Below are 7,500 nucleotides of genomic sequence, written 5' to 3'. Positions count from 1 at the left end.
TCAAAAACTCACAGGGACAAAGGAATTATCCTATTACAACTCCCTCTTCCTTCCTTTGTGTTCCTTTGCGTTCCTTTTTTTTTCCCCCACGCGGTTAATAGATCACATTTTTTCTTTACTATTTATAAAAGCTCACAAACCTTACACAAACATACAATTCTATAACCTCATGTCCTTCCTTCGTGTTCCTGTTCGATGCTTTACCACTGGTCTTTATGTCCACGAGGCACTCACAGGCACTGGGGTGGGTGGGGCAGGGTGGGGCAGTCCTCTAGTGGCGCTAATCGAGAGAGCCTGTGTGTTTGCGAGGCGGGGAGGCGGAGAATTGAACTGAACGGGGCTGGTGATCCAAACAGACCCGCTCTCTCTCACACAGCTGACTCCCTCTCCTGCCTCTTTCTCCCTCCTCCACCGTTCCCTCTTCCTCCCCCCTCCTCCTCTCTAGTATACGTAACCTTCTCTCTCTCTCTCTCTCTCTCTCTCTCTCTCTCTCTCTCTCTCTCTCTCTCTCTCTCTCTCTTCTCTCTCTCTCTCTCTCTCTCTCTCTCTCTTTTTTTCGTATTACATCAGATTTTTTTTTTTTTTTTGTCTCGGTTTGTTAATAGCGAGGAATGTGGGAGGTAGGGAAGGTATGACGACTTATTAGAAGGAGGAGGAGGAGGAGGAGATGCATAAATAATATCAGTCAGGTGTTTTCTCTCTTCTCACCTGGAAAGAAAATAACAAAGATGAGAAAGATTAGTTGCCAGTGAAAAACCTGCAAATATTGACTTCATCTGTGTGGACTGTTGACTAACTATGCTTCAGACTACCCCTTGTAGACTATCGAGACAACTACTGATGCTGGGAGTGTGTGGCTGTGGTTAAGTTATAGTGAAAAATGCACTATTACTACAACAACAACAACAACAACAATAACAATAACAACTACTACTACTACTACTTTGGACTACCACTAAGATCATCAAAAACACCCTTGAGAACTCCACTACCTTCCATTAAACCCTATTAAACTATCAGTGGATTCATGAAAACACCCGTGAAAGTCCTGAACAACATCCACTAGAGCTTGTTGAGTTATTACGTGCATTTACAAACACACTTGGAGATCTTTAATAGCCTTTCCCTGCTAAACCATTACTTAGCATCTACAAACAGCCTTGAAAACCGCCTGTTATTATTATTATTATTAATATTATTATTTTTTATTGCCACAGTCCAGTTTCACCACCACCACCACAAACCCACACATGACTGTCAAAACACTTAAGGCTAAACTATCCGACTCACCTTTGTTGTTGTTTTGCTAAGTTTTGCTAAGCGGCACATCAATATTCTTTTCTCGTATTCTTTCGCGCCTTGACTAAATCGAATTCTCCATTACTCAAAAAAATAAACAAAAAATAAGAGTTCAGACATCTACTAAAACAACAAAGACATATTAATCAAACATTCCTTCCTCCCAGTCTTTCATGCCTTTAGATAAAATCCCACATTTAAAACCCACGAGGGGCCAATACCACTTACCTTACGCTCCAAGTGAAAAGTGGCGAATTCGTAACAGAACCGACCGGGGAGACTTGTTTTTTACCCTCACGTCGCTTGGTGGTCGGAGCAGCGAGCGGTCAGGGTTGGCGCTATGATGACAGTGCACGGGACCCAGCCACCCAAGCGCAGAGTTCCAGTGCCTGTCTCTCACCACTATTTTCTTCTTATAAGCCAGCTGGAGCGTGTGTGGCCGAGGGAGATAGCTACGTTGAAGGTGTGCTGAGTGTTTTGGTGGGTGTCTAATCTCCGGACAGGCTCTTGTGGGGGTTCATAAGGGGGTTTTCAAGGGTGTTGAAGGTTCTGATGAAAAGTGTTGGGGTTTTCATAGGTGTTTAACAAGGTCTGATGGAAAGAATTGGGGTTTTCAAGGGTGTAATATGCTGAAGCTTTACAACTACTAGAGGAACCATGAAAGGCCTCTTGAAAACCCCATTAACTTCCATTACAATCTATTTAAACTGCACAAACCATGTTAAACTACCAGAGGAACCATGAAAGGCCTCTTGAAAACCCCAATAACTTTCATTACAATGTATTTAAACTGTGCAAACCATGTTAAACTACCAGAGGAACCATGAAAACCCCATTAACCTCCACTAACACCTATTAACACTTACGCAGGTGGAACTCTGACACATTGGAGAACACGAGCTTGAGATGACAACAATGGCAACGACAATCTACATTCTCTTGCACTCAGACTTGCGTTGATAATTGAAGGATGGGGACATAAAAAATCAGTATACCACACCCTCTAAATAAAAGTGATTATTGTGGTTGAAAGCAAAATTATCTACCTTCCCTTTGCAACGCCATGTCAAAACTACTTGTGTGATAAAAGGAGGCACTTCCCCACCAATTGACACATTCTTTTGATAACTCGTGTTTACATTGAAGTGCAGTTTGACCGCAGACGCAGCCGTACTTATTAGAGAACGTGGTATTTGCTCTCAATAACGAGTTAGGTCATGAAGAGAAATTGCTTTTTTTTTTTTTTTTTTGTCTTGTTTCGACCATCTGACTGCTTGGGTGCAACTTTCTAGTGCTTGCATAAAAAAGAATGAAAGAATAGGTTAAAATAGGTAAATAGATAAATGAATGAATAAATAAATAGGTATGTAATGGGGTCTTAACTTTCTAGTGCTCGTAAAAAAGTAAGGGAAATAAATAGAGGAAATGAATAAATAAATGGAAGCTTAACGTGATAGACAAGTTTAATGGTAAAAACAACAACAACAACAACAACAGAAACAGCAACAACAACAACAAGAAAAAGCAAGACAACAACAAAACAGCAGCGACAACAAGACAACAACAACAACAACAAAACAACAAAAACAACACCAAAACCCACAACAAAACAAGAACAACAACGACAACAACATAAGAAAACAACAAAAACAATACCACTACCACCACCACTACAAACAACAACAACAACAACAACAACAACAACAACTAAATATCACGAACTACCTAGTGTATAAAGAGAGTTATCATCATTATCATCATCATTCTTATCATTATTATCATTCATTAGTGACCTGCGTGTTCTCCTTGGCCTCCGTTTCATTTTCCAAGCCACAGCGGTTACACAGTTTTGGAAGCAAACGCAACCTGACTCGATGGTGCACACTGCAATAAAACCCCAACAGCTGGTGAACTGATAGAAGGAGTTTGATAAATATATGCTTCTGACATTTTTAAATATACATGCTTCTCACTAATTCATGTATATTTTTATTTATTTATTTATTTATATATGTTTTGCTCTTTCATTTGCATTCTAGCACTTGAATTATGAAAGAAAAAAATAACACACGACCCAGTTGATAAGAAAACTTGTATTTTAACGTAAAGAATTAGTTAGTAGATCAAATAGGGTGATGTTATTTATTTATTTATCTATTTATTTACTTGCTTATTTTTTTTATGTAAAAGTATATATCAATCGAAAAAGTTTGTTTTTAAGTGTCTTATTTATTTGTTTTTTAAGTGAAATATGATTATTATTGGTAGCACACTCCTATGAACTCAAAAGACTATTTTACCTGTATCTAATGGTTCCTTTTTAAGTAAAGAACATTTCCTAATTATCAGATGAAAATAATTAAATGGGAATTTTTCGCTTTTTTAACGAAGACTTAAACACAATATTTCTATCGATATATACTTCTTATATAAATATTCTTCTTGTACTTGTTAAGATCTAATCATCTGTAATATTTGAGGAAAATTTGTACTTGAAAATGAAACGTTTATTATCCACGCAGCTCTCCTAACAACTCAAAAAAACATTTTACGCATGTACAGTGGTTCTTCTTTAAGCAAGGAACATATCCCTATAATCAGATAACAGTTTTGAGATTGAATCATACAAACCAACCCACATCGCTCCCCTGCAGTCTTCATCCTCACTCCACCCAATCTCCGGGCGCTGCTTAACTTGCTAAGGAGAGTCACATCCCACCTCAAGACCTACTGGCTGGGTGAGGAGAGGCTAATATCATACTTTTCACCAATTCACGTATCTTTTGGTCTTTCATATACATTGTTGTGCTCGCAGTAACAAGACGTGTAATGTAACCTCAAGATGTATTCATTTGATAAGGAGAGATTCATTTTCTAACCTTCCGCCACGTTTTCTTTGTTTATTTACGTTGTTGTCCATTTGTAACCAATTCACGTTTTCTTCTCTCCTTTATTTACATTGTCGTGCGCTTCTCTCCCTCAAGATCTCAGCTGATGGAGATACTACACTTCCCACCAATTGTTTTCTTTTCTCTTTGGTCTACTTTCCAGTTCACGTTTTCTTCTCTCCTTTATTTACATTCTCGTGCGTTGCTTGCCCTCAGGATCAGTGAAGGAGATTAATGTCACGCTTCCCCACCAATTCACGTTTTCTTTGTTCTTTCATTTACTTCCTGCCTGCTTTGTGATTTTCCCCTGCCTGTGACCTGAACTATTTAACGAGGGAGGTTTCAAGATTGGCATCCCTCAGTGGGGGCTTTTTGTCAGCCTTTTTTTATTGTCCGTTACCAAAGAAAAAAAATAATTTGGGTGTTCTAGTGGTATTGTAAACTTACGTGACTGCCACCTCAAACGCCACACTTTCCAAGCTTCTCTTAATATTCCGTCACTTGGGTATTTAGTTCCTTTGTTACGTGGAGTTTGTGCAATGAGGGTGTTCAGGTAGTCCTCTTGTGATTTCGTGATAAAAAAACACCCCATTAATTTCTCCATCAATCTCCACTTCTTTGTTTCCCTCACTCCCTGCACTCATTACCTTCCTCCCTCTTCCCAGCCACACCCGTTCGTTCTTTCATCTCTCTTCTCCTCCATTCACCATTCATCCACTTCCCCTTCCCATTAACCTCCTCACTCACAACTACACGCGTTCAATCCTCCATTTCTTACCTCTTCCCTTTTCCCTTCCTTCTCCTTTCTCCTTCACTTTTACACTTATTTAATTCCTCTATCATTTTCATTACCTTCCATTACCCATTAACCTCCTCCCTCATTACTACAACCCATTCATTCCTCCCTCAGTTTCCTCTCCCCATTCATCTTTTCCTCACCCCCCCCCCCATACCCAACCGTTTCCTCCCTCGCTTTCCCAACTCATTATTTTTCACAAGTCTCTAAGGTTTCCTATAATCGTACCTGCTTTTAAGTTTTGACCTTTCCCGCCGTGTCACCTTTGGAAGCCGCTTTACCTGCCACACCCAGACCCTTCTTGTCTTCCTTGGGTCTTGCTGGAGTCTTGTGGGGGTCTTCCTGGGTCTTGCTGTTGGGTTCTGTGGCGTCCTCCTGGGTCCTGCTGAGGTCTCGTGCAGTTTTATTAGGTGTTGTTGGGTTTTGTAAGCTCCTCTTGGGTCTTGCTGGGAACTTTGTTGGATCTTGGTTGGGTCCTGTTTTGTGGGATCTCCCGGGTCTTTCCTCGTCTTTACTGCCGCACAAAAGCACCTTCATCAAAAATCCCTGTGGAGGAGTGCAACATTATTCGTGTGTTTTGAAGGAAGTGAAAGAATTATCCATGTTTTTTTTTTTATTATTTTATTGAGTAGAGTGAAAAAAGAAGCCATGTTTTTTTTTTTTTTTGAGTGGAGTAAAATAGTTATATTATCAATGTGGGTTATTTTAGTGTGAGTGAAGAGTCGTGCAATTTTTTTTCCCTTTTTCTCTCTTTTTTTTTTCAGCTTTTCAGTCAAATTTCCTTCTACTTTACTTATCTTACCCATCATTGCTCATTTTTCGTCACTCTTACCAACTTTCTTCCTTCTCACTTCCATTCCTTCCATCATCTCCATCACTCATATCCAACATCATGTGTGTGTGTGTGTATATGTGTGTGTGTGTGTGTGTGACCTTTCCCCATATCTTTAGCACCATTCGTCCTTCTTTTTTTCTTTTTTTTTTTCTATGGTTAACAATCCACTCCCCTGACCTGCCTCAACGTACCTCTCAGTGCCTCACACCCTGCATCCCTCACACCCCTGCTTCCCTCTCGCCCTGCCTCCCTCTCGTCCTGCCCATCCTCACGGCCCTCCACTCCCTCAAGGCACTGCTGACCTATAGATGTTAAGTGACACCATGTTGGGCACCTCTCCTTGTTTTTTTCTTGCATTTTTATCGATAACTCTGCTTCCTCCTCCTTTCTCTCTCTCTCTCTCTCTCTCTCTCTCTCTCTCGTCTCTTCCTCTCTACTCTCTCTCTCTCCTCTCTCCTCTCACTCTCTCTCTCTCTCTCTCTCTCTCTCTCTCTCTCTCTCTCTCTCTCTCTCTCTTTACTTCAATATAAATCTCAAACGCAATACATCAAGCACTGTCACTTGAAACACACACACACACACACACACACACACACACACACACACACACACACACACACACACACACACACACACACACACACACACACACATCTACGCTGGAAAACATTGAATCATGAACCAGCTAACTAACTAACTACTAAACTTCCTAACTAAACAAATAACAAATAATCAAAACTTTACGTTATTTAAATGTAGTTCCTGAGACACAAGGGTAAGCATTTCTCCCTCAGTGTTATTTCAGTTGTACGTATTTTGCTCCATAACACACACACACACACACACACACACACACACACACACACACACACACACACACACACACACACACACACACACACACACACACACACACACACTTCTTTTACCCTCGTCCTCTTTATAAAAAATTCCTCAGTACTCTCTCAATTACACGCCTAAAGAAAACGTAAACAAGAAATAATGACTTCAACCTTGAAAAAAAAAAAGTTAGATGAAAGAAACAGAACATAACAGAACAGAACAGAACAAATATAAACTTGGTGAAGGATGAAGACTTTGGACAGAAGAAGAAGGAGAAGAAAACAAGGAGAGGAAAATGAAAGAGACGAGGAGGAGTTGGGTTTCAAATAAAGTGATAGATGAATGGAAATACCCTCAGAAACCAGGTTGTTAGTGGTGAGTCATGAGGGACCTAAGAAAACTAGAAGACAGGTGGAAACAGTTAAGTATGTTCATAAAGGGGACTGCCACGTGTACGCCTGATGACTCCCTTCACCAGCCGCTTATTGACTTGTGTTATGTTCTAATACACTGATTACCTGTTGATATCTGCTAAATATGACACCTGCCTCACACCCTGCTTATTGCGTCTCTCTCTCTCTCTCTCTCTCTCTCTCTCTCTCTCTCTCTCTCTCTCTCTCTCTCTCTCTCTCTCTCTCTCTCTCTCTCTCTACGAAACCCAAATCGAAGCTTATACAAGTTGAGGTTTTGTAAGATAAAAAAAAATATCATGCTTGAAAGAATGAAAACTTGGCAACTGTGTGACGAACTGAGGTAGAGGAAGGAGAGAAGGAGAGGAAAAGGGACAGGGAGAGGGAGGGGGAGAGAGGGAGAGGAAGAGAACAGGTAAATGGAGATAG

At 40.4% G+C, this 7,500-nt stretch overlaps 1 protein-coding gene across 1 annotated transcript in view; it reads right to left on the bottom strand.

The window, feature by feature from the left end:
- LOC135091352 (patched domain-containing protein 3-like) overlaps positions 1 to 364 on the bottom strand; it is a 14,343-nt gene extending 13,979 nt beyond the window's left edge. The window contains exon 1 of the mRNA XM_063988915.1: positions 235 to 364. The gene's annotated coding sequence lies outside the window, so the exon portion shown is untranslated. The remainder of the gene's footprint in view (positions 1 to 234) is intronic.
- Between the last annotated feature and the right edge of the window lie 7,136 nt (positions 365 to 7,500).

This window comes from Scylla paramamosain, chromosome 37 (assembly GCF_035594125.1).
Source record: "Scylla paramamosain isolate STU-SP2022 chromosome 37, ASM3559412v1, whole genome shotgun sequence".
In the NCBI taxonomy this organism is placed as follows: domain Eukaryota; kingdom Metazoa; phylum Arthropoda; class Malacostraca; order Decapoda; family Portunidae; genus Scylla; species Scylla paramamosain.
The sequence above is the reverse complement of the archived record's forward strand: the minus strand, read 5'-3'. Positions and strand labels throughout refer to the sequence as shown.